The sequence below is a fragment of the Triturus cristatus genome, chromosome 6 (assembly GCF_964204655.1).
Source record: "Triturus cristatus chromosome 6, aTriCri1.1, whole genome shotgun sequence".
Lineage (NCBI taxonomy): Eukaryota > Metazoa > Chordata > Amphibia > Caudata > Salamandridae > Triturus > Triturus cristatus.
Window position 1 is genome coordinate 1,650,964,763 of NC_140589.1, and position 27,885 is coordinate 1,650,992,647.

Sequence of the window (27,885 nt, forward strand, 5' to 3'; positions counted from 1 at the left end):
TTTGAAGAGGGGCACTAGCGGCTGGTGGTCCGTCACGACGGTGAACGGGTGTCCACATATGTATAGGTGGGAGTGTCTGCAACCCCACTTTATGGCCAGTGCTTCCCTCTCAATCTGGGAGTATCTTTGCTCGGTGGCTGTGAGTGCTTTGCTTGCATAGGCCAGTGTCGCCCATCGCCCTGGTTCTTGTTCCTGGGTGAGAAGAGCTCCGAGCCCTACTGGGCTGGCGTCAACTAGCAGCTCAGTCTTTTTGGCTGGGTCGAAATAGACGAGCGTGGTCTGGTCGAGGAGCACAGTTTTGATGGCTTGAAATGCTTGGTCCTCGCGCGATCCCCACTGCCATGGGACGTCGCTCTTTGTGAGGTGCCTGAGCGGTTCGGCAATCGTTGCCAAGTTCGGGATAAATCGCCCACAGTAGGTAGCCATCCCTAGGAAGCTGCGCACCTCAGAGGCGGAGGCTGGTGCGGGGGCGTTCTTGATGGACTGGAATTTCCTTGGATCTACCTGAATGCCATCGTTGGTGAATGTATAGCCGAAAAATTCAATGCGCTGCTGGAAAAGTTGGCATTTATCCTTGTGGAGTGTGACCCCATACTCCTTGAGTCGGGTCAGCGTGGCTCAGACTCAACTGTAGTGCTCGTACACTGTTGTTGAATGGATCAGTATGTCATCACTGACATTCATGACTCCGGGCAGGCCTTGTAAGATGTCACGGATGGTGTTCTGGAATATCTCTGCCGAGGATGAGATCCCAAAGTTGAGTCTCCGATGTCTTCGCAAACCCAGATGCGTACTGAAGGTAGTGATGTACCTGCTCTCTTTTGCTAGTGTCAGCTGGTGATAGCCTGCATTTAAGTCCAATTTAGAAAACCACCGGGCCCCGTTGAGGTCAGCAATGATGTCGTCCATGGTGTGCCTCTCCCTCTGGATGGCTTTATTGGGCAGTCTCATGTCAATGCACACCCTGATTTTGCTAGGTTGGCGGGGTTTTTCGGCGATTACCATGGGGGACACCCATGGGGTTGGACCAGTGACTGTCTCTATGACTCCTTGTTCTTCCAGGTTTTTGAGCTCTTCTTCCACTAGTGGACGTAAATGGAAGGGAATCCGCCTGTGTTTCAGCGCTGTGGGTGCAACAGAATGATCAATGTGGAGTTTGACTGGTGGGCGTTTGATGTTCCCAAGACCGTTGAACAGCTCTGGAAATTGGTCCAGCAGGTTGGCCGTTTGGGTGTCCTGCACTTTCCGGAGAAACGCTAGTAGCCCCAGGTCTTCAGCGGCATGTCCGCTTAGGAGCGTGTCCACATCTTAGTTGATGATATGTATGTCGATAGTCACCTCCGCCTCTCCTGTGCTCACTGGCACTTTCATCTTCCCTACGAGGGGTAGGGGTACGTCACTCCCGTAGGCATAGATTCGGGCTTTCGATGTTTTGAGTTCCGGCTTTGGCCTGAGGCGGTTGTACTGCTGTATTCCCATGACGGTGACTGACGCGCCTGTATCGATTACCGCGTCCACTCTTGACCCTGCCACCATGATGTCACACCGAGGTTGTGGCCTCCTCGTGCTCTTGAGGGCTCTGGTGAATGAGACAAGGTAGGTTTCCCCTTCGTCATCTGACTCTGAGTCGTCTCTATGCAGAACTTGTGTCTGCCTGTGTCCAGCATCGGCGTGGGATGACAGGGACAGCTGAGATAGCTGTCTCACCATAGTTCTTGCCGGCTTTTTCCCTCTATGGTCTCTTCTCGTGGAGCGCTTCCTGCAGACCGAGGCAAAGTGGTTCTGGATGCCACAGTTCGTGCACGCCTTTCCCTTCGCTGGGCAGGTCCTTCCTGGATGTTCCTCGTACCCACAGTATCCGCATTGTGCTTGCGGTGACCGCCTGACTGACTGTCGAGGTGCATTCTCGTGCGTCCGCACTGCGTCTGCCCATTCCACCTTTATAGGTACACCTGGCCTTGTGCTGTGAGTGAGAGCCTGTTCCATTTCTTCAGCACGTGCGTCGGACAAATCATGGGATCGTGCAAGTACCAGTATGTCGGCCAGTGGAATGTTCGGTTGTCGGAGGATGAGGCTCCGCAGTTTCTTGCTTCGAATGCCGCATATTAGCTGCGCCCTGATCTCCTCCTTTGCTCTGTCACCGGCGAGATGTGTGTCCGCTAACACCCTCAGCCTGGCATGGAAAGCATCCACCGATTCCCCCTCTTTCTGCCTTGCTTGTCGCAGTTTAAAATGTTCGAAATCTGGATTTGTCTGGGGGTCAAAATGTGCGTTGAGGGCTGCGACCGCTGCATCATAGTTGTCAGCATTCCCTGTGTTAGGAAGATGTTTGAAGAGCATGTAGACCTCTTCCCCCGCATAGTGAAGCAGGAGCGATCGTTTCACTGTGCCATCCGTTTCACGGGACCCAGCGAAGTAATTGTTGAGGCGACCAATCCATGTCTGCCAGCGTGGGGCGGCTGTGGCGGGGTCAGCAGTCTCACTGAACGGCGGCAGGACGCCGGTTGGCGGGTGAAACGGGACGGCAGGCGCCGGGCGGGCATCATCACCCATGGTGCTATGGGGGTGAGGTGGAGCTGTGAGTCAGCTGTGAGTCAGGTAGTGATAGCTGAGGATCGTGAGCCGGGCCACGTGGGGCACATGCAGGCTTGGCAGGGCAGAGCAGGAAACCAAAGTCTATTGGCCACGCCGGTTGAAGGCGAGGTGAGGCAGACGCACGGTCACAGAAACGGGTATTTTCATCCGTTGAGTAGAGGCCTTGTGGTTGGTGCATACGTGGTGCATACGTGGGCTCACCGTGGGGCAGGACAGCTCGCGAAGACTCTGTCGCAGGAGACAGCAGTCACCACTGGACTGGAGGCTGTGTGGGGCCCGTTAGGTCGTTTTCGCGGGTCTGCCGCGATCGGGCCGAATCAGTGCAGCAGCTGCAGCTTCACGCGGTGGGTCAGACCGCCATCGTCGCCATTGTTATGTATCGCGCTATGCATATGGAGCGCGGCCTAGCGGGTACGCAGCAGGGACACAGAGACCACACGCCAGGATGGTGTCGGCGCGAATGCCGAGAGGGCACGCCCATTTATTATATATACGTAGCCTGTCCGGAATTCGGTTTAAACCGATTGTGCTCGAGAATACCCTACCGGACGAAAATCAGCTGACCTGGTTTAAACCGAGTGTCACTGATTTTCATTGTTGTTGCGCGTTTTGGCCACTTGATGGAGCCAAAGCATTAGAAACTAGGCCTGCATGTGGCGGCCTGGCGCTGAGGTGTCAGGGGAAAACCCTGCTTCTGCACATGAGGAGCCGAGGTGTGAATGGCCCAAGGACCAGAGCAACACCAGGCCCCCTGCCTGGCTCACGTGGGGGGTGGGGGTGGGGGAAAGAGGAGCTGTTGTGGTCTGCCGTCTGCTTTACTGCGGGCCGCAACCAAGTACTTCACAGGTCTTTAAAAAGACCATTTACTTAACGAGTAGATAGATTGTTTTCTTTCTAAAGCTAAGAAAACATGCAGGGAATGATGACGTGCCCGCCAAACCATGGTGAAGGACTTTTCATTTGCACAACTAAAAGAAAGACACTACTATCCAGCCCGTCAGCCGAAGTACCGTCATACCCGGAATTATGTACATTCATAAAATGTGTTGCTCTTCAAGCTACCTCAGAACCCCACGAGGTGGAAGACGGGCTTTATTTTTTCCGGCAATATCTCGGTGCAGGACTTTCTGAGGAGGCACGCAGCAATCTGTAATTCCTGCGGTGGCTCGAGCTCGAGTTACTACAATTTAGAGAAGTAAGTGAGAGTGGTGCTGCAATGCAGCCACCGACTGTGTGTGATTAATTAATTCCTTCAGGCAGCGCGCGATCGGCAGCTGCCACAGTCAGTGGGTGCCGGTCGTGTACAAAACTCACTGTAATTTACAGACGTTTTGGAGTGTCCTGGCTGCATGTTCCAGTATTGCTAATTTATTTAGCATATATTTACCATGTTTGAAACTGTTCAGAAATAGGCAGAGTGGAGCTTCAGGGGCTCTAAGAAGGGGTGAAAAACAACAAAGCCTCATTAAGAAGCAAGTGGTCTTTTAAAGAACCGTGAAGTACTTGGCCCGGGAAGCTGTCTCACCCGGGCTGCCACACAAAACGGTGAGCCAACACCCACCCGCTGCATTCTCCCCTGAAGACTTTCCTTAATCACTAGCATTCCCATGCCCAGGGGGAGGCTCAGTGAGAAGACATGTATCTTCCGACCCATCCCTGTGCACCCCCTCCTGTGCTCCACGCCCCTCCAGTTCTGCTTCGCAGGCACAGAGGTCCCTGGGTTGCCTGTCACAGGCCTAGACTTGCCAGCAGCTGCCCTGGAAGCCTCCCCGCCGTTTTCCTTCTGCTAAAAAATATAATAACTGGGGAAGCAGAGACGCAGGGTTAAATCTGAGGGTGTGTGTCTGCCGAGGCGTGCCAACTGATGCCTCCACGATGCTCTCCTGCCATCCTGTTACTGCCTCCTGCAACCCCCACAGGGCTTTGAAAGTTTTATTTTTATTTTAATGCATGCAGCATGATTGTCATAAGAATCGGCATTCTGTGGTCTGGACGACCTTGGATTCCTCTCCTAGAAGCTGGGAAAGAGCTCAGTGCGAGGGCAATTTCCACCAACTCGAAGGAGAAGAGTCTGAAACTCAGAATGCCTACTGTCTCTCTAAATGTAGAGCAGAAAGCAAACATATAAAGAATTGCTTGTCACACATGAACCATTACTGCTCACCACTCCCTGGCAACCTCAATCTACAGAAGCATTTAGTTTATCCTAGCATGCGTGTACTAGTTTAGCATGCACAGTGGAACCTGTGGGGCACATAAAGACGTGGACCTTCAGCAAAGATGGAACACGACGTGTTGACTTACATTTGGGGGCCCACTAACACTATTTATCACTGTACTCATGAGGTTCTGTAGCGATCCGAACCCGTGAATTCGGTATCGTAGTACTGACACGATTTCGGTACCAATGAACCGCAAACGATCCATTACATGCATGACAGTGTTTTCACTGCGCAACTAGCTTGAATTCACTGAGAAATAGGGCATTTTGTTGTAAAGTCATGGCATCCATTTTAGTTACGGCATCCATTTTGTTTCTTGCCCTCACATAGTCAATGAACGGACAATGACCCCGGCAGAGTCACCTTGTTAAAGACACGTAAGCTCGAGCCCGTGAAAGGCTGATGCTGCATGACTAGGCAGAATCAAGCTGCCTCCCTTGCCCAAGGCCAGTCCTGCTATACTGGTTCTCGTGTCCGTTGTCCTGACTGAAAGGCCGAAGGCGGTAGCCATGCCCGTTTATGATCCATAAACACCTCTTATCCTACTTTTCAATCCCTTGCACCTGGCTCTGCTCCTCTCCTTCTAGGCTTTTACAATGGGGAGGTTACGATTTTTATGATGGGGAGGATCGGGCAAAGAATGGAAAACTGTCGAGGGGACCTGATCGAATACCGAAAACCTACGACTAATTATTGTTTGATGTCTATTTACTGTTTGTTTAGGATACCGGGTTGGGCATGAGAAATATTCGTGTAATGTTGCCTAAAGACATTTTGCGTGTATTTAAAGAACAACCCACTTAATGCAATTTGAACAGTCTCGTAGATTCTGCCTCTGTGTGGTTCCTATGATTTCTGTGTCCCTGCAGTAAATAAACCTTGGTCTTTGACGCCACCATCGAGAAGCCCGTGTCTCTGTTTATTTGTGCACCGGGACAGGAGGAACTCAGGGGTCTTCGGGTGTTGTTTCCCTGACACCTCTGGACTCTTAAAAGTCCAGAACCTCAAATTGGCGCCCAACGTTGGGCGACGTCATCCGGTACCGGTCCAAAGCCTGAAAAGTTCGAGAAGTTTCGTGTGAAGATTCCGGAGGGAGGTACCCCGCTTCATCGATCCCTGCATGTCGTAAAAGTGGCCCGACGATTTCTTCCACGAGGGTTCCCGTTCCCAGACGGCTACAGAGGACCGCTGCCCTGACTGTCGCCCTGTCTTGGACCCGAGGTGCAGACCTTAGTACGGCGAGACGTAGACGGGTTCTCCTTGGTGACGTCTTCCACATTTCAGTTAAGTATTAAGTGGGTTACGCTCAGTTTAGTTGTTCCTTGTTGCTCTGGTTTGATTCGTAGATTATCATTGGTTGCTCTTGTTTAGATAATCTTTGTTTTGGTATTAGTTCATTTGGTAGGCCTAAAGTTCTCTGCGCATTTTGGTTGGAATTTGTCTTTGTTTGTCATGACTACCAGTAGGAGAAGAGTCTGAAACTCAGAATGCCTACTGTCTCTCTAAATGTAGAGCAGAAAGCAAACATATAAAGAATTGCTTGTCACACATGAACCATTACTGCTCACCACTCCCTGGCAACCTCAATCTACAGAAGCATTTAGTTTATCCTAGCATGCGTGTACTAGTTTAGCATGCACAGTGGAACCTGTGGGGCACATAAAGACGTGGACCTTCAGCAAAGATGGAACACGACGTGTTGACTTACATTTGGGGGCCCACTAACACTATTTATCACTGTACTCATGAGGTTCTGTAGCGATCCGAACCCGTGAATTCGGTATCGTAGTACTGACACGATTTCGGTACCAATGAACCGCAAACGATCCATTACATGCATGACAGTGTTTTCGCTGTGCAACTAGCTTGAATTCACTGAGAAATAGGGCATTTTGTTGTAAAGTCATGGCATCCATTTTAGTTACGGCATCCATTTTGTTTCTTGCCCTCACATAGTCAATGAACGGACAATGACCCCGGCAGAGTCACCTTGTTAAAGACACGTAAGCTCGAGCCCGAGAAAGGCTGATGCTGCATGACTAGGCAGAATCAAGCTGCCTCCCTTGCCCGAGGCCAGTCCTGCTATACTGGTTCTCGTGTCCGTTGTCCTGACTGAAAGGCCGAAGGCGGTAGCCATGCCCGTTTATGATCCATAAACACCTCTTATCCTACTTTTCAATCCCTTGCACCTGGCTCTGCTCCTCTCCTTCTGGGCTTTTACAATGGGGAGGTTACGATTTTTATGATGGGGAGGATCGGGCAAAGAATGGAAAACTGTCGAGGGGACCTGATCGAATACCGAAAACCTACGACTAATTATTGTTTGATGTCTATTTACTGTTTGTTTAGGATACCGGGTTGGGCATGAGAAATATTCGTGTAATGTTGCCTAAAGACATTTTGCGTGTATTTAAAGAACAACCCACTTAATGCAATTTGAACAGTCTCGTAGATTCTGCCTCTGTGTGGTTCCTATGATTTCAGTGTCCCTGCAGTAAATAAACCTTGGTCTTTGACGCCACCATCGAGAAGCCCGTGTCTCTGTTTATTTGTGCACCGGGACAGGAGGAACTCAGGGGTCTTCGGGTGTTGTTTCCCTGACACCTCTGGACTCTTAAAAGTCCAGAACCTCAAATTGGCGCCCAACGTTGGGCGACGTCATCCGGTACTGGTCCAAAGCCTGAAAAGTTCGAGAAGTTTCGTGTGACGATTCCGGAGGGAGGTACCCCGCTTCATCGATCCCTGCATGTCGTAAAAGTGGCCCGACGATTTCTTCCACAAGGGTTCCCGTTCCCAGACGGCTACAGAGGACCGCTGCCCTGACTGTCGCCCTGTCTTGGACCTGAGGTGCAGACCTTAGTACGGCGAGACGTAGACGGGTTCTCCTTGGTGACGTCTTCCACATTTCAGTTAAGTATTAAGTGGGTTACGCTCAGTTTAGTTGTTCCTTGTTGCTCTGGTTTGATTCGTAGATTATCATTGGTTGCTCTTGTTTAGATAATCTTTGTTTTGGTATTAGTTCATTTGGTAGGCCTAAAGTTCTCTGCGCATTTTGGTTGGAATTTGTCTTTGTTTGTCATGACTACCAGTAGTAATTGTTTCTTGTCCTGGTTACGTTGCAACGGGGATTCCCGGTTGGAGGATTCGTGTTCGGTTCCTCCGATTGGAACTCCTACATATGAGCTCTATTGTAAACATGGTGTGGGTCCTATTACGTATAATGAAGTATGGGTCCGTTATACCAGAAAAGATGGTGTCCTTAGTTGGCCACCGCATGGTAGCTTCGAAACGGAAATGAAATACTAGACAATCTAGAAATGAAGTTGTTCAAGAGAAAAGCCCGGCCGGCAATGTTTGATACCTTTTGCGTATGGCGCAAAGAAGCCAAACAGAGAGAAATTAGGAAGACGAAGAAAGAACAGAAAGAGAAAGGGTTGACTTTAATGGAGTCTGCTAGGCAGCTGCATGTCAACGAGACTGAGAAAGCAATAGAGATGGCGAATAGAAAATATAATTTAGCAATTGATAAATGTTACCCTGCATTGCCATCTTGTCCTACTAAGCCGATGGAGGATCATGAGAAGGATCCTCTGTTGTCTTACCTGTTGAATTCACCTCCACCGTATGCACAGGGTATTACAGTACCACAGTTACTACCTGTTGTACAGCCAGCTGCTGGTCAGCCTGGAATAGTTGCTCCACTTCCTTTGATTTCAGCTCCTGCCCTTCCCGTGGTTAATGTTCCTTCGGCACCCCCTCTTCCTGGGTCGCCTGTTCCGCCTTTGCCTGTCATTTCGCAAACTACTTCACCTGCTACTCCCACCCTTACTATTTCATCTGCTTCAGCTGCCCTACTCCCGAACCCTGTGAACATTCTGACTCCGCTTTCCGTTCGTCGGAAAATAACCGACTCTGTAACTAATATCTTAACTCCTCTCTACAGGTCTTTAATTGGGACCCCCGTTTCTGACTCTATACAGAGACGTAGCCAGCTTCCTGGTCCTCAGGAACGAGACATGTTAGATTCGACAGCTCTTAGGTGGATGTCGAAAGCTATGAAGTATGATGCACGAAGAGTGTTAGACACCTTTATGCAATGGAATGAACCTACTCAACGTTATGTTTTTGACGTGATGTGTTCTCTTGTGCGTGAAGAATGGGAAGATGATGACTTAGATTCCGTCCCCCCTGATCTAATAAATATTCAGCAGAAATTCGCCACCGGAATGGTGATTGGTTCAGAAGTAAGGGGAGCGATAGAACTGATTTTAGCTTATAGGGACGATTCCCCTCTTCGAGCGACAAGAGACCCTGATGGTTCACCGATTACTACTAGGAAAAAACAAGGTCAATATCCGATGAGGGAAGTTCCACCCATATGGCGTGATGCAGTTCAAGCTGATGGGGCTAATAATATTTTAGCTGCCCCAGCACATTTCCAGAGGGTGTGGATACACATCCCTTGGAAGCGGGCAGAAGTGTTAGCCGTAAAACAAGCGTTGCCAGACCCACGTAAGAATCCTGCTGGTTATTACAAAGAGTTAACGCAGACAGTTCAAGCGTGCATCATGAATTTGGCAGACATTGAAATGTTATTTGGTAATGTAGTGCCACAGCCTATATGGGCCAGGATCCGACAAGAGAACCACCCAGTCGCCTTAGGAGGTGATTGGGCAGCTATTGTAGCAGCAGATGCGCAACAAGTTGGCGGTGCTAAACCTGAACCTCTGATTGTTGCCTTACCTGGCAGAATAATTAATCTGATGAAAACGCTGATGCCAGCGTTACGAGTCAATTGGGATAAACTATCGGCATGCAAACAAAAGAAGGACGAAAGCGTCTCTGACTTTTTCACTAGATTTGAAGAGACCTTCGTAGACCACAGTGGGCAAGATATGAGTACTGAGGGAGGCCAGAGATTGTTTGTCGACAAGTTCGTGTTTAATTTATTACCTGAGCTTAGTAACAAGTTAAAGGATTCTGAAAGTGCATGGGCAGTGTCGACGACAGCACAGATACTTGCAACTGCTCAGTATTACGAGAATAGAGAGAAAGAAGAGAAGGAAAAGTCAGAAAAGAAAACAAAAGATTTAAAGACTAAAGTTCTTTTGCAACAGGCGTATCCGCCTCGTCCGAATCAGTCAGATTCACAGCAGCGACCCCAGTTTCAGCAACAGCCACAATTCCAGCAAGGAACGTCCCAAAGATTTAATTATGGTTTTCCCCGACAACAGTTAGCATGGAATCAGTGTGCCTATTGTAAAAAGGAGGGTCATTATAAGAATGAGTGTCCAATACTGCACGCACAGACTAGTGGTGTCCCAGCTCAGAGAGGTACTGTTGGATCTATGCAAACTCCTAGAGGTAGAGGACGTGGTACTATGACACCACAGGCCGATCGCCTATCGAATTATTTTGATCAGCGAAATGTACAATCTGCGCAACCAGGCAGATCTCCACAGTATCATGTTGAAGATTATTATGATCATAATGAAGAGATTCAGAGAAGCGAGCACTAGGACAGCCACAGGCAAAGAGAGGGAGTAGTATCAGTTCCAGTTGATCAGAGTGGACCTTATGTCGCAGTAGTTACCTCAGGCGTGGTCGAACCGTTTCTGTTGGATACTGGTGCGGCAAAAAGTTCAATTATGCATGCGAAACTCCCTGGCGCACCTTTGTCTGGCTTAACGAACACTTCAGTAGGTTTTTCAGGCGCCCCTGTTCACAATCCCGTTTCTAGTCCTATGCCAATATCTGTTGGGCCATGCGAACTGGAAGCGCCCCTTATTCTAACAACCGGTTGTAATGAGAAGCTACTTGGTTTAGATCTGTTGAAACGCCTGCATGCGACACTGTACTGTTCTCCTTCGGGAGTACAGCTCACATTAAGCAAAAGAGTCATCTCTCCAATGTATATGTCGATGGATAAGCTCCCACCGGAGCTGCGTTCTCTCCCTGATACTCTTTGGGCAACTGGTCCTAACGATGTAGGCCTCTTGGAAATTCCCCCTTATGTGGTAAGTCTGAAAGCAAATGTTAAATTCCCACGAATTCCACAGTATCGGATTTCGAATGAAGGTGAATGAGCACTCTTGCTGATTGTGAAAGACTTAATACAAAAAGATGTGATTGAGGAAACTAGAGGAAATGTCTGCAATAGTCCTGTTTTGCCGATTTTGAAACGTACTGACCCATCCAAACCTCCAATCTACAGATTTGTGATTGACCTCAGAGAGGTTAACAAAATAGTGATTCCGCAGTTTCCTGTGGTACCAGATATCACTGCATTATTGACGTTGATTCCTGCCTCAGCCTCATGGTTTACAGTGATCGATTTGAAAAATGCCTTTTTCAGCATTCCGATAGCCGAGGAAAGTAGAGACATTTTTGGTTTCTCCCTAGGAGGTCGCAGTTTCAGATTCAAACGCGCTCCACAAGGTTATTGTGAGAGCCCTTCAATCTACAGCCAAGCATTGAAGAGTCAATTAGATGCTCTTGTACTTCCTCCTGGTGTTGCTCTGATCCAATACGTAGACGATCTTTTACTAGCCGCTGATGACAAGGAAACTTGCAAAGCAGCTACAATTTCTTTATTACGTCATTTGTCAGACTTACATCACAAGGTGTCACCTTCTAAACTGCAATATTGTTGCCAAGAAGTGACCTACTTAGGTCATCTTTTGTCAAAGGAGGGAAGAAGGTTGACCCCAGAGAGAATCAAAGCAATTTCACAGATGACTGTACCAAGCACACAGAGAGAAGTACGTGCGTTTTTGGGTATTACGTCATACTGCAGGCAATGGATCCCAAATTTTTCTCTCATGGCAAAACCATTGGTAGCCCTGACTGGAAAAGGTGTTCCGAGCCCTTTGCCATGGTCTGATGAATGCCAACAGAGCTTCTCCGACTTACGTGATGCGCTGTGTTCAGCTCCTGTGTTGGGTACTCCTGACTACAGTAAGCCATTTACTTTATATGTCCATGAAAAAGAAGGTTGTGCGTTGAGCGTATTAACGCAACAATTTGGTGACAAACAGCGGCCTTGTGCATATTTCTCATCTACATTAGATCCGGTAGCCAGAGCATTGCCAAGTTGTTTGAGAGCTACAGCAGCAGCTGCAGTGTCTATCCGACAGTCTGCTGGACTAGTCATGAACAACATGTTAGTAGTCATGGTTCCACATGCTGTGGATACACTCATGAATCGAACGAAAACTCAGCACCTCACCAGTGCTAGACTATCAGGCTATGAGCTGACGCTTTTGGCAAGTCACATTCAGATTAAACGATGCAACATATTGAATCCAGCAACGCTGTTGCCGACTACTCAGGAGTCGAGTGATTCAGAGCCCCATGACTGTTGTTTCAGAACTGAGGAAGAGACAAAAGGTAGGATTGATTTGAAAGATACTCCGTTACTAGATCCAGACGGCACTTTATATGTCGATGGGTCGTGTTTTAAGTTGCACAATGGTGATGTGACGGCCGCGTATGCAGTTACGACTTTGAGTACGATTGTTGAGACTGCAAGAGTAAGTCAGAATTCTGCCCAAGCTGCAGAATTAATTGCACTAACAAGAGCGTGTGTTTTAGCTGAGGGAAAGAGAGTGAATGTGTTTACTGATAGCCAATACGCCTTCGGCGTAGCACATAACTTTGGACGTCTCTGGAGAGAAAGAGGTTTTCTCACGTCCAATGGGACTAAGATCCAACATGGACAGTTAGTCAGTGATCTACTGGAATCTCTGACTCTACCGAATGAAGTTGCAATTGTGAAGTGCAGTGCACATCGAAAGAGTACGGATGATGTTGGCCGTGGGAATGCGTTTGCTGATGAGGTCGCTAAAGAAACGGCCAAGAACATGATGAGCCGAATGTACGTTGCAACATCTGCGAGATGGATTGCTGAATCAGGAATGTGTGAGAATACGATTGAAAGTGTGAAGGCAATCCAGAATGAAGCAACCGAAAACGAGAAGAATGAATGGAAGGAGAAAACGGGTAAAATGGATTCAAGTGGATGTTGGGTTGATTTGTCTGAGCAGCAACGTTGGATGTTACCTGATGCGTATGTACTTGCGGTAGTCACGATGGCGCATGGAGCGGCGCACATCAGTTCGAAAGGGATCTGTAAAATGTTAGCTCCAGTATGGAAGAATGATGGAATTACCAAGTGTGCGGAAAGAGTGGTGAAAAATTGCATGATATGCCTGATGCATAATCCTGGCAAGGGAACCCCAACCCCAACTGGCCATTTTGCTCCCCCTTCTTGTCCCTTTGAAGTGATTCAGTTGGATTTTATCCACATGGACAGGTGTAACAATCTCAAATACGTCCTAGTGGTAGTCTGTGCCTTTTCAAGATGGATTGAGGCATATCCGTTAAAGGATAACACTGCTATGTCCACTGCCAAAATCCTCCTCAAAGAATACTTCCCCAGGTATGGTATGCCACGGATTGTTTGGTCGGACAATGGAAGTGAGTTTGTAGGGAAAGTTATGAAGAGTGTGTGTACGGGTTTGGGTATTTCCCAAAAATTTCACAGTGCGAATCACCCACAGTCAGCGGGCTTGGTTGAAGGGTACAATGGCACCCTGAAGCTGAAACTTGCTAAAATTCAAGCTTCCACTGGTCTCTCTTGGCCAGACGCATTGCCTTTAGCTCTACTGTCCACCAGAGCGACTGTACACTCTCGAGTAGGGCTTAGCCCATATGAGATTGTGTTCGGCCGCCCTGCTAATGTTTGGGGAGTCCCTAGGCCAAAGGAATTCAAACAGATTGAATACCCAATGTTGATTGATTATCTTTATGATCTGACTGCTAAATTAAGCCTTATTCATCAACAGGTATTCGAATCCTTGCCTAAACTGCCGGAGAGTCCAGGCCACACGTTGAAACCAGGCGACCAAGTTGTAGTACGGAATTTTGGACGTACTCGGAACCTCCAGCCAAGATTCGTGGGTCCGTTCCAGGTACTCCTCACAACAAGAACTGCTGTACGCCTAGCTGGAAGGAAAAATTGGGTGCACGCTAGCCATACGAAGCGTGTCCCTCTACCACTCCCCTATGACAACTGGGTTAGACAGGGATTTGGTGTATCCGAGACAGAACCTGTTCCTAGGCACATCCCTTTCAGTGATGCAGAGTACATAACGGACCCCCCACGAACTGAAACACAGAACTTTGACACCCCAGCAGGGACCGCTCCTTTGAATCTTGAACCGAGTATTGTACAAAGTGAACATTTGTCACCTGTGGAGTCGAACATTTCCGCACCTATAGACCAGCTATTTCAAGACCAGACAAGACCCGGAAAGTACAGATATAATCTACGTTCTTATGTTATGAACTAATGACATTGCATAATTACCTTTCTGTTTGAAAACTGTTTTGATCGTATTGCACTCCATTCAGTCAGGAAGTTTGCTCAAATTTTTATCTTTTATCTCTCGCCTAACCATCTGGGTTACCGTAGGGTCGTAACGTGTGCCTTGTTTTAATTTACAGGGAATCAGACACAAGGTCGGTTTCTTCTGTCTATCCTGGGAACTCCCAGGGTAAACAGAGGCAAGTTTTTAACAGGTACAAACCATCCGTTGCGAACGGTTGTAGAAGATGGAGCTTCCTGAACTGCGACGGGTTAATGTCATAAATGTGCACAAGACAAAACTATATGACATATTATACAGTAAATGTTTTCTAATACAATGTACTCTGACACTCCTAATTGTTTTAATAACTTTGGTAGGCGGAATTATTTTTGGTATTCAATTGATCTTTACACCTGTTACATCTACAGTATCTCCTCATGTTCCTGTTTCTCCAACTGTTGTTTCTCTTCATTCTTTCCATCCTTTTCCTGCCCACGAGCAAGCTCGACGCTCTGAGTTTATAAATAACACTTTCATTCAGCTCTTGCACCAACATCAACTAGTGGTTAACACAACAAACTGCTGGGTGTGTGGCTTGATACTCCATACCATGGACAAGGGTATTCCTTATCTGGTTCTGCCTTTTAGTTATAATGGATCATTCTGGGCATTTCAGACCATGTTCGCTTATGCCCTAGAAACCTATCCTTCATGACCTCCGCGTTCCACTCGGTATAACTCTGCTAATAGAGCCTTGGTAAAAGGAATCACTGACATGGTTAGAGATGTCAATAATACTCCGTTCATTCCCAAGGATGAATTACGAGTTTACATGGGTTGGAATGTTACGGAATATGGCATTACTCTGGGTGAGAACAAACGTAAAAGCTCGACTCCGATCTGGGTCGTACCCCACCAAGGTCAGGTCTGTTTGCAAGGAAATGGGAGGAATCCGAAAGCTCGACTAGGGAAGAGTGACTGTATCGAAACATATGTTTTCCCGTCACAGTCTTCCCCTGCATTCTTAGCTGCTAAGGGTACCTATTTTGTTTGCCAAGACAGAGCATACACATGGCTGCCTGCTGACTTCTCAGGCTCATGTTATATCGCTCAGCTATTACCTCCGACATACACTGCTGCACCGGACTATCACAAAACTAGAGTTGTGAGAGGTGTTTTCAGTAAAGAAGATACTGCTGGCCAAGAAGCAGGAGACTTCTTCAAAGGTTTCCTTCCGTTCTGGGGGCCTATGGCCAACAGTAGAAACTTACGTCAACTAACACGGGTGGTTGAATCCACTATCACCGAAACTGCGGGTGCCCTTAGTAACCTGACAGCTGAGCTTCAAGCGGATCGCCTCATGACGTTACAGAACCGTATGGTTCTTGATGTTTTACTTGAAGATCGAGGTGGAGTATGTAAGATGATCCAATCGAGTTGCTGTGTTTTTATCCCAGATAATGCGCCAACAGTATACAAGGCCATCTCTAAGTTACATAAGATTTCTGACTCTATTCATGTAGAGGAAGGTGACTGGTCATTAATGGGATGGTTCTGGAGCCTGTTGTCTGCGTGGGGATGGAAGGTTCTGATAGTCACTGGTGTTGCGTTGGTATTTTTATTTTCGTGCTGTCTCATTGTTCAGTGTGGTCCTGCCTTATGTAATCTCTGCATTTCTACATGCGTAAGAAGACCACCTGTTTTTAGAGATAAGCCACGAGATAGAGTAATGCTTCAACAACATATCAGTGACCTGATGAACATAGAAATGGACTCTGACATAGAGTGAGTTATTGCCTATGTAAGGGCAAAAGGACGGTCTGAGGTTCTGTAGCGATCCGAACCCGTGAATTCGGTATCGTAGTACTGACACGATTTCGGTACCAATGAACCGCAAACGATCCATTACATGCATGACAGTGTTTTCGCTGCGCAACTAGCATGAATTCACTGAGAAATAGGGCATTTTGTTGTAAAGTCATGGCATCCATTTTAGTTACGGCATCCATTTTGTTTCTTGCCCTCACATAGTCAATGAACGGACAATGACCCCGGCAGAGTCACCTCGTTAAAGACACGTAAGCTCGAGCCCGAGAAAGGCTGATGCTGCATGACTAGGCAGAATCAAGCTGCCTCCCTTGCCCGAGGCCAGTCCTGCTATACTGGTTCTCGTGTCCGTTGTCCTGACTGAAAGGCCGAAGGCGGTAGCCATGCCCGTTTATGATCCATAAACACCTCTTATCCTACTTTTCAATCCCTTGCACCTGGCTCTGCTCCTCTCCTTCTGGGCTTTTACAATGGGGAGGTTACGATTTTTATGATGGGGAGGATCGGGCAAAGAATGGAAAACTGTCGAGGGGACCTGATCGAATACCGAAAACCTACGACTAATTATTGTTTGATGTCTATTTACTGTTTGTTTAGGATACCGGGTTGGGCATGAGAAATATTCGTGTAATGTTGCCTAAAGACATTTTGCGTGTATTTAAAGAACAACCCACTTAATGCAATTTGAACAGTCTCGTAGATTCTGCCTCTGTGTGGTTCCTATGATTTCTGTGTCCCTGCAGTAAATAAACCTTGGTCTTTGACGCCACCATCGAGAAGCCCGTGTCTCTGTTTATTTGTGCACCGGGACAGGAGGAACTCAGGGGTCTTCGGGTGTTGTTTCCCTGACACAGCAGAGCACATCAGTGTTCCATTCCATAACGGAGGTCTTATCTGTAAATCAACAGAGCTGGCCAGCGCACATCTGGCTATATTTACCTGCTGCAATAGCCATGTCAAATGCCTCACATTTGCATTTCCACTTCCATTTCTGCTTTCCGCCACCTCTCTCTCCTCCAATATCATCTACACCCCTTCTTTTTTATCTCTTTCCCTCTCTCCTCCTTTTGTTTACCACCGCCCCTCTCACCCCTCTTCCTACTCCCATTGTCTCCCTCCTTCTCTCTCTCCTCTCCCTCCCTCAGTTTTTTCTCTTCTTCCTTCTCTTTTTCCTTCTCATCCCTTTACCTCCACCTTTTAGAAATGTTTACATACAAAGTCTGCAGTGAATTTCATGTGACGTCTTAATGAACAGCCTGTAATCCACAGCATGTTGAAAATCAGACATGTTCAAAACAGCATGTATGCAGTATGCAATATGGTATGCACTTCCACTGTCACTTTAGTGCTAAAAGAATGATAATAGCTGTGACCAAGTGTGTGTTTCTGTGCCTTCCTTTAAGTTTGCGGTTTATTTCTCAAAACTGCTGGGGATAATACGCTATCATCTATGTTGTATGGGAGATTATTGAACAAAGCAGAAAATGCAATATATGCGCAGTCAGCCATTCCTTTGAAAGACACAAAATGAAGTGCCAAACAGTGCTTCGCGCACACAACACGTGTGAGGGCACTATATCGATGATACAAGGCAATGCAACACACTCTGAGCAGGAGAGGGGCAGCGACTCTGGAACACAGACTGTAACTTCCAACTTGCTGAGTGACCAATTCACGCATTCATTTAAAACAAGCATTTGTAATGCAATAGGTCTCACATTTACGCGAGTTTGAGCTATTGACATTGCAAATAACAATGCCTTGTATTTTTGTTTTCGTTTTTAAAACATAAAAAAAAGGCATTGTCATTTACAATGCGAATAGCTTAAACTCGCATAAATGCGAGACCTATTGCATTGCAAATGCTTGTTAAATCTGAGCTGCAGAATCAAAGGACAATGGAAAGTATTTCATGAATGTATTAAGCTTCTGAAATGTAGAGCAGTATACATTTTCTGAAGAAAAATGGCAAAAGCAATAATAAAAGCAAAGCGTTCCATAAAAACCGGTAAAACACTGTTTCAGTTGTTGTTTATGGCGCGAAAAGGAGTAACCACTGAAAAGCACTGTTTTTTTGAGGTATTGAAATCACTGGAAAACACTGAAAAAACACCACCAGAATTTCCCAAAAATAGAAACTGAAAACAGGAAAGCCTATATATACGCGTACGCCACCGTCGTGGCGTACGCACAACACAAACCTAATGCGCGCTCTAGCGTGAAACGCTAGAGCGCTAACTGTAACAGATCCGATTGGAGTGCAGCACGCTTCTCTCCGTACCCGCGCAGGTCAGGAGCCGGTGGAGAGTCGATAGAGTTACGTTGAAGCTGCGCTCCGCTGAGAACCGCCGCAGGATGAAGGGTGATGCAGGGCAGGGATGCTGGAGCCAAGCAATTCTTCTTTGATGCTCCGGTCGAACGTCTCTGTAACTCTCGGCACCACTGACTTTCGTTAAGCCACACCAATATCACGGTAATTCTAAGGCTGCCCTCTGCCTCCACAAGGTGAGATTAGTTGATAGTTTTAACTTTTATCTTTTTTTGGTTGGCTTTAAATGGGATTCAGCGTGTTTTCAGCATATTAGCGCTTGTTTGGTGTCAGCTTGGGGGTCAGATCGGCGGAGCTCCATCAGGTAGCCGCTTACTCAGTCGCCACCTTGTCTCATGGTGGAGTGTCTTTATGGAAACTCAGTCAGTTAGATGTCATTCTTGGAATTTATGCTGGTCGCATGATCATTCTATTTTTTAGTCATTTCTACCACGCGCTAGGAAGCTATGCCATATTCCCTCCCTTCTGTGTGTCCTCTCCCTAGCTGTACAATACTTTCAGATTCACATCAAATTGTGCCACGAAAGTCTTACTCGTGTGCAGGGAGCAGAGGAGGCGAGTGGTGTGAGAGAATGGTTAGAGATATAGAGAAAGACAGAGTCTAGGTTATATGAGACAGGATGGGATGTGAGACTCTCGATTGCCTGACTGTTTCCTGGCAGGTGTGGACTCCCTCTTCACATCAGACTAGTTGTCAGAATGATTGTAGTCTGGGCCAAGATGCTAAGGCATGAATAGGAGTGATGGATTCAAGTTTTTGTTGGACCTGGTAACTATCACACTATTAGAATAGACCCAAAAGATAAAGCTACGTATACATAGTTGTATTTAATACGATGTTGGCAGCTCATGGTATAACCACTGCTCAAAGCTAGGGGGTATGGACATGTGGAGCAGAACACTGCACGGCTCATTTCAGCTCAGCATCCCACTTGTCCTGCTTTTGCACGTCACATTTTTCCTGTTTTTTTATACCGGGATAATCCACGCTCCCAAGTTTCTTTTCATTTGTTTTCACAAAGGAGCCTGGTCCTTTTTTGTTGCTCTTACTTGGCGAAGACCCATATGACCTCTGTCTAGCAGCCCATTCCCTTGCAGATAAGGGCGGGGCCAGGGCCACTCCAACAAGCAGTGCTATCCGGCCCCCTGCAGTTTTGCAAACCTTAGACAGAAAGGACGAAATGCTTGCTCGAGGGCCATACAAAACAGCATATATTGTACCCCCATCAGTTTACCTTAATAATCATTCGGTCACAAATGTATTAATCAATTCTAAACAATTAAATGGATCTCACATAATTTATCATGCATTAAAGAACACGTTGTGCAAATACACAAGTCATTAAAAACATGCCGCTTTTGTAAATTAACATTCATTGTAATTCTTTGTAGAGTGAAGACAGATGAGAAATAGTCACAAGTGGGTGAGCGTGGATAATATGAAAACTGCCATGCGTGGAAATCCATTCTTGTGAGCAATGCATTCTGTTGCCACTGAATAGGAAAATCTATTAACACCAGTCCTTGTGGTCTTATAATGTAGGGACAATTATTCTTAACATTCATTGTGGTGTCGCATAATTCAGAGTTTAAAGGAGGCCCGTGTAAACTGCTGAGGCACACGTTTGCCATATAATGGAATAAATCTAAATAGTGAGTGTCCCTCAACTTTTTATAATTAAAATGTCCTTTGACCCTTGCTATAAATAGTGTTGACGTGTTTTGATCTGCAGTAATTTACGGGTCTCATCAGGATCTTGTGTCGCCTCTTATGCACGAAGAAAAAGGGGGGAAAGGGACTAAGGGGTATATCAGCAACAACCGGTGATAATTATCGTTAAGTGCACATAGCGCTAGGATAATTATCGCCGGCTATCGTGGATTTTTATCACTGAGATAGCGTGCTATTAGCAACGCTTATCTCAAAAGCAATAAAAATCCTAGCGCTAACTGCCTAACATGAGATTATCACTGGAAACCCAGCGATAATCTCACGAAATGTGGCGTTAGCTTGTTGATAGGGCCCCACAAACTGAGCCATGATATCCACCTTCCATAGGATATCATGGCTAAATCAGTCCTGAAGCAGGCGTAAGGAAAGTAGCGATAATAGGGGTTATCACCACTTTTCCTGCCGTTATGCTTCATAGCGTGGGGCTTGATGATAGGAGAAATGTCACTTAGCGACATTTCTCCGGTCATGTCAGGAACGCCCACTTTGCATCTCATTAGAGATGCAAAGCTGGGCGTTAAGAATAGGTGCGCACAATGCAAGGTTTCATGCGTTAGCGTGACCTTGCTAATTAGGCGATAAAAAGTATCGCCGCTTTTCGGCCGAAAACGGCCGCAAAAGCAGTGATAATTTTCTATCGCCGCCTTGTAAATATGCCCCTAACTTCTGAGCCGTCAAACGATTGTCCTGGAAATTCTCATTATGCAGTCCTTACGTCTGAAGTGCTGCGCATAAGATCGGTTCTTTGCCCACCATTCACTTTCTTATCAGGCCCGGTTCTGGAGGGAGGCGGGGGGGGGGGACAGGGGTGCGGTGGGACAGGCCCTCTCAAATTAGCCGCATGGCCCACCCAAGGTCATTCAAAAGTGATCAGTTACCTTGTGTTCTTTGTTTTTGTAATGCTTTGTGTGGGGTACTTTGGAAGGATGAAAAACGGAGTCTTTCTTAACAAAATAAATACTGCATTCTGACATTGGCTTAAAGTCAGAACATTCAAGTGATCCTTTTGCTTAATTCAAGTAATCGTGATGTATTTGTCATTGCCCTCTGCCCTCAGTTCTGAATATAACTTGCAGGGCATTCGTTCAAATACCATTAGTGGTATTTCAGCCTTGCATCCTTATGATATTGATAACATGGGTATCACTCAGTCAAATAATAAGAACACTTGTCAATTATAGTAGTACGGTATAGCAATGTACGCCTTACCAAGCTCCACATTAACACAAGTCATTTTATATCTGTGTAATGAAAAACAACAAAGGTATTCATGTAAGTTAGCTACAATAGATATAGGCTACAACACATAAAAAACAAGTCTCAAAAATACTGAAAGGAAAAGGAAAACACATAGGGCCAGATGTATGACCCTCAGTGTTTGCGACTTGCAATTTGCATTTTTTTGCAACTCTCAAATAGCGAGTTGCAAACACTGATGTACAACAGTGTCTGAGATACTGTGTGATTCTCAAATGGGTTGCAAATGACCTGCCTCATTAATATTCATGAGGCAGGTCGCATTTTGCGACCCATTGGGAATGGCTGGCACTCACAGGGATGGTGACCTACTGGGATCAGCAGACAACCATGCCTGTAACTACTTTTTCAATACAGCAGTTTTTTTTATTGAAATGCAGCCCATTTCCTTAAAGGAAAATGGGATGCATTTAAAAAATAAAAAGGAAACGTTTCAGTTTAATTTTTAAGAGCAGGCAGTGGTCAGTGGAACCACTGACTACTCTTAGAAAACATTTTTGCTGCCAATCACAAAGGGGAAGGGGTCCAGGGGGGCCCGTTCCCATTTGCGTCTTGTTTACCACCAATGTAAAATTGGTGGTAAATGTGATTGTTTTGAGACTGCATTTGTGGTCTCAAAACAATCTCGCAAATTGTTATTAAGAAGGGATGCCCTTGGCACACCCCTTACTAATAGTGACCCGCAAAACCTATTTTGTGAGTAGGTAACAAGTTACAGAGTCGCAAAATAGGTTTGGTACATTCTACAACCCTTTTTAGCAGTCACAAACGGGCCGAGTCACCATTTGTGACAGCTAAAAACGTATATTGTATATCTGGTCCATAATATCATCATACTAATTTCTTAACCATTCATGAATAATCTAGGTAGGTATGTCTTGGAATATTGGTGTTGAATGATGAATGAATTTGACTGTCACTCGCAATTTAACATCCAGGCGCTTTGCTGGGTAAAACATAGGTTTTTAAATACCAATCAATGAATCTAAAATAAAAAGGATGATGCAATCAGATGAGAGACAAATAAAGTGTATCAGGGGCAAGAAAAAGCCAGGTTGTATTTTTTGAATTTCACTTCTGTTTCAATGAAGCGGAAAGGGAAGTGCTTATTTTGTAAAAAAAAAGTAAGTGCCAGGACACTTCTGAGGAGGCCATTGCAGCCTGCACCACTCATTGTCCTTGCCAGCTCTGCCAATGACAGAACCTATACAAGTACTAACCATCGCAATGCTAGAAGTGTGGCAATTCAAACTATCCCAGGCCACACAAAGCTTTAATAATGGTGTGAGTGACAGATGATATACATTTTTTTATGTTTGTTAAGTTACTAAATACTGTTGTTGTGCTTATCTAAAAATTTGACAGACAGTGCCCTCATGTGGAGGACTGTCACTAGAGCCGGTGCTGACAATTAGGTGCCGGTGCGGAGCACCGGAAATCACTGGCTCAAATTAAGCACTGGAAGAGGGATAGGGAGTAGATTCCAGGGTTTGGACCCAACACCATAAAGGATTTGCCTCCTCGAGTTTTCAGTCTCAATGAGGGGGGCCTCAGAAAGTTGATGTCTTAGGATTGCAGCATTCTGTGTGTCTCATAGTGGCAGAACAGGTCTCTAATATAGTTTGGTCCTGAATTGTTAAAAGCTCTAAAAACTGATAAGAATTTGAAAAGACTCCTTTTGTGGATGGGAAGCCGATGCAATTTCGTCAAGGCTACTAAAGCAGGGCTCCGTTTAGGGAGTGCAGCACTAGTCTTGCTGCAGCATGTTGGACCATCTGGAGTGTGTGTATTATTCGTTTGGAGCACCCAGCATAGAGGCTGTTACAGTAATTCAATCTGGGAGTGATTTGGGCAAATGCAATCGAATTTCTGGCAGTAAGGGGAAGAAAGTACAATAATTGTTTTAAGGATTTAACTAGATTAAAACACATGCCTGTCATAGCCATCCCTCACCGCCACACAGCCCCCCTGTGTGCCCTCTGCTGCTGCCGCTAACAATTAGGTTTGTGCCACCGTTTTAATTTGTGACTGCTTTGTATATTTCTTGCTTCTGCTGCATTGCCCCATTTTTGCTTGTGTCTCCTCTGTGCCCCATTTTTCTCCTGTCGCCCGTTTTGCCTGTGTCCCAGTGCCTTCTGTGACCCCCACCCGCTCCCCCCTTCGTGGCTCCCGCCGCTGCGTCCCCTGCGTCCCCGCCCACCTGCACTCCCATTCGCCATCCCGCTCCCGCCTCCCAGCTGCTCCTCCCTCCCACACCCCTCATATGGAGACCGTGCGCAGCGGGCGCGCCGCTGGCACGCCAAAGGCGTGCCTAAGGCAAGCCCGTCTGCGCCTGTCCGTGCCTAGACCGCACCCAGGGCCAGGACCCCTGGCCCCCGTGAACCCCACAATGCCTGCCCCTGCTACGGCTCCAGCACCCTCCATGCACTCAACCCCGGACGTTGACGCACCTGCTGCCTGGCCGGCCCGAAGCGCATCCAAGGACCCTTCTCCTGCCGGAACTGCAGGTTCACCAGCATCCGGCCCTCCAACCCACCCACCGAAGAGCCCAACTTCCTCAGATGCATCCTGCTCAACACCCGCTCTGCCCGCAAACATGCCGTCGAACTCTGGGACCTACTCGACACCAACGCCCCAGACGTCGCCTTCCTCACGGAGACCTGGCTGAACCGCTCCTCGGCACCCGACATCGCCATAGCCATCCCGGAAGGCTACAAGATCACCCGCAAGGACCGCACCAACGGAGTTGGAGGAGGAATTGCCATCGTCCACAGAAACACTCTCAAAATCTCGACAGACTCTAACAACACCCTCAGCACCACTGAACACCTGCACTTCCAGATCCACACCGACCCCAACACCCCCCTCAGAAGCACCCTCATCTACAGACCCCCCAGGCTCCGACTACAGTTCAGCGACTCCAAGGCGGACCCCAAGGACCTCAAGAACTTCCGACCCATCTCCCTGCTCCCGTTCCCGGCGAAGGTCATCGAAAAGGCCGTCAACAAACAACTGACAAGCTTCCTCGAAGAGAACAACAACCTGGACCCGTCCCAGTCCGGGTTCCGCAGCAACCACAGCACCGAAACTGCCCTCATCGCTGCCACTGAAGACATCAGGACCCTGCTTGACAATGGAGAAACCATGGCCCTCATCCTCCTGGACCTGTCAGCCACCTTTGACACGGTCTGCCACCGCACACTAAGAACACGCCTCCACGACGCCGGAATCCAAGAGAAGGCCTTGGACTGGACCACCTCTTTTCTCTCCAGCAGAACTCAGAGCGTCCGCCTCCCCCCTTCTGCTCCAAAGCCACCGAGATCATCTGCGGCGTACCCCAAGGCTCATCCCTCAGCCCAACATTGTTCAACGTCTAAATGGCACCGCTCGCCCACGTCGCACGACGGCACGACCTCAACATCATCTCATATGCTGACGACACCCAGCTGATCCTCTCCCTCACCAAAGACCCCCACATCGCCCAAACCAACCTCCACGAAGGAATGAAGGCCGTCGCCAACTGGATGAGAAACAGCCGACTGAAGCTGAACTCGGACAAGATGGAGGTCCTCATCCTCGGACCCACCCCCTCGGCCTGGGATGACTCCTGGTGGCCGACCGCACTAGGAGCACCCCCTACACCCACCGACCACGCACGCAACCTAGGGGTCATCCTTGACTCCACCCTCTCCATGACGAAGCAGGTCAACGCCGTCTCCTCCTCCTGCTTCAACATCCTCTGCATGCTTCGCAGGATCTTCAAGTGGATCCCCACCGAAACCAGAAGGACGGTCATCCAAGCCCTCGTCCGCAGTAGACTGGACTATGGCAACACACTCTACGCAGGAGTCCCAGCCAAACTCCTGAAATGGCTCCAACGTATCCAGAACACATCCGCACGCCTGATCCTCGACATCCCTCGCCGCAGTCACATCACACCCCACCTAAGAGACCTGCACTGGCTCCCCATCAACAAGAGGATAACCTTCAAGCTCCTCACCCACGCACACAAGGCACTCCACAACACCAGACCGGCGTATCTCAACAGCCGACTCAGCCTCTACACCCCCACCCGCCAGCTCCGATCCGCAGACCGCGCCCTCGCCACCGTCCCCCACATCCAGAGTGACCGCCGGCAGCAGATCATTCTCCCACCTCGCCACCAAGACATGGAACACCCTCCCCATCCACCTACGGCAGACCGAAGACCTTCTGACCTTCATAAAACTCCTCAAGACCTGGCTCTTCGAACAGTAGCAGCATCTCCCCCCCCCCCAGCGCCTTGAGACCCACACGGGTATGTAGTGCGCTTTATAAATGCTATGATTGATTGAAATTCTACCCTCAGATTCGATAGTAAGGGATTTTGTATATCACTATGCACTCATAATACCGATAATTCCTGATGAGTTAGGTAACAGTGATTAAGCAGAGTTACATAGGAGACATCGTTCCATGCCTGCTTAGTCAAGGGCGTAAAGGAGCAATATTAATGGTCAGGTTACTTGGTACATGTTAAGTTGAATCCTGTTAATATGATGTATGGATACTGGTCCGATGTACATTTGTTTTGTGAATCATTTTGTTACTTGTACTTTATAAGTTACAATACTTCAAATATAGCACACTGAACAATGAACTAGTATCAAAGAGATGCATGCAAACTGCAAAGCATAGATTTAGAATCTTATGTTTTCCCCCCAGTATTTCCTTTCTAACAAGGGTTTGTTTGGGTAGAAATGCACTTTTACTTGTACAGCCAACAATACGACTGTGTTATGTTTTAAATCCTGAGTTTTTGCTTCTCCAGACCAAGCACTCTTAAAATATACTGCCTACCAATGTGGAAGACATGTGACTCCTACACCTTGTAGTCTTCACTGATTTATGTAACATTTCTCATAGATTGATTTAAACACTTGTCCTAAGCGTTGTCTCTCTATCATGTGTGAGTGATATAAAGTGCTCTGACCCCCTATATTGCTATCAATAGCGCTATGAAAGAAAATAAATAGATGTGAGATAGGGGCTCTTGAGAGATGAGGCGCACCCTTGTAGGATGGTAGTGATGGAATTCATGGAGAAGGTCAGTGGGGGGAACCAACAAATATTGTTGCACTGGGCGCCACCAGTACTAAAGCTAGCCCCATGCAAGACAAAGCTACCAAACATTTTGAAACAGATATTATTGGGTACTGTATCAAGCGTGATCAAGTTAAGCACAAGTGAGAGATAGGCTGCTATAACCAGATAGAGATGTGATGTTGACAGTAATAGAAACAACAGAACAAGTATATGCTGTAGTTAAATGTCTTCACATTTAACTATTGCAGTTATCCAGCTGAGCTGAAGGTCAATGAATATATGAGATTTAGGTGTTTATTTTACAGTTCTCTACAGCATGGACCAGAACTATAGGTGTTAGAGTGTTTTCTTTAAAATTATTAAGGAAATATAATACTCTTGCATGTAGTAAGCACATATGTAATATACCAGATACAGACACAATAATGAAAGATATCAAAAACTTCAGGATAATTACAAAACCAAGTTTGATAGAGGAAGGCATGGAAAAGCTTGTGCATCCCAGTATCTAGTGACAAGGGTTCAAGTGATTGAGAATATGGTAAAGTGCTGATCAGATGGTTGGGACCTGGCTATCTCTCAGTTTAAGGAACTATTTTAGATTCCTGCCACTCTCTTAGTAGGGGAATCTATGTTTATAATAGGAGAAGGTGGTGTTTGAACAGTATAAACCGAGAGAGGATTGTTAGAGGTTGTCCATCTTTCTGGGCCCAAAAAGGACTCTCTAATAGATTTGGATTTTTTTCAATTTTTGCAATTTTGAGGAGTGATTCCACACTTGATGGCCACTTGAGATCTGTAGCTTTCTGGCTATATAGGAGTGCCATCATGTACCACTCTGTGCGTGCTGCAGGCTCATTTAAAACTGTTTTTAGCCTTGCTTTGGAGCCAGTTGAGCATGATCAGGATAGGGGATATATGGCCAGATTTTCTTGACCTGCGATCAATCTGGCACCTGCGTGCAGTGCACCCTGTGCTGATTTTAGGGAGGTGAGGTGCACTTTGGAAATTCCAAATAGAACAAAGTTTCCATTATACGGTCTTGGGAGAGCTAGTGCTTAAACTTCCTTTTCCTGTCACGTGATGATGCAAGATATGAATTGCAAGTCGGAGTGCGACCATGGCTGCAGGACCGGGACCAGAACCAGGCTCACCCGGACTGAGACAGGCAAATGAGCTGGGTGGCCGCTGAAGGGCGAGAGGCGCGAAGCGCAAGGGCCGCAAGTTAAGAGTGATCAGCGATTTGCCCATGCTCTAGGTGGGGAAAATCACTGTGGTCATAGGCAAATGGGGAGAGGCCAGAGCCTGGGGTTCCTTCCGCCTGTGCGGAGGCAGCTGGTGTTAGGCTGGTGCGGCTTGCGCATCGCAGGGGGGTCACCCTGTACCTGCTACCAGCTTACCTTCACACAGCTTTATCTTCACAGACGCCTCACCCAAAACTTCAAATGCATAAAAAAAATAAAAAAA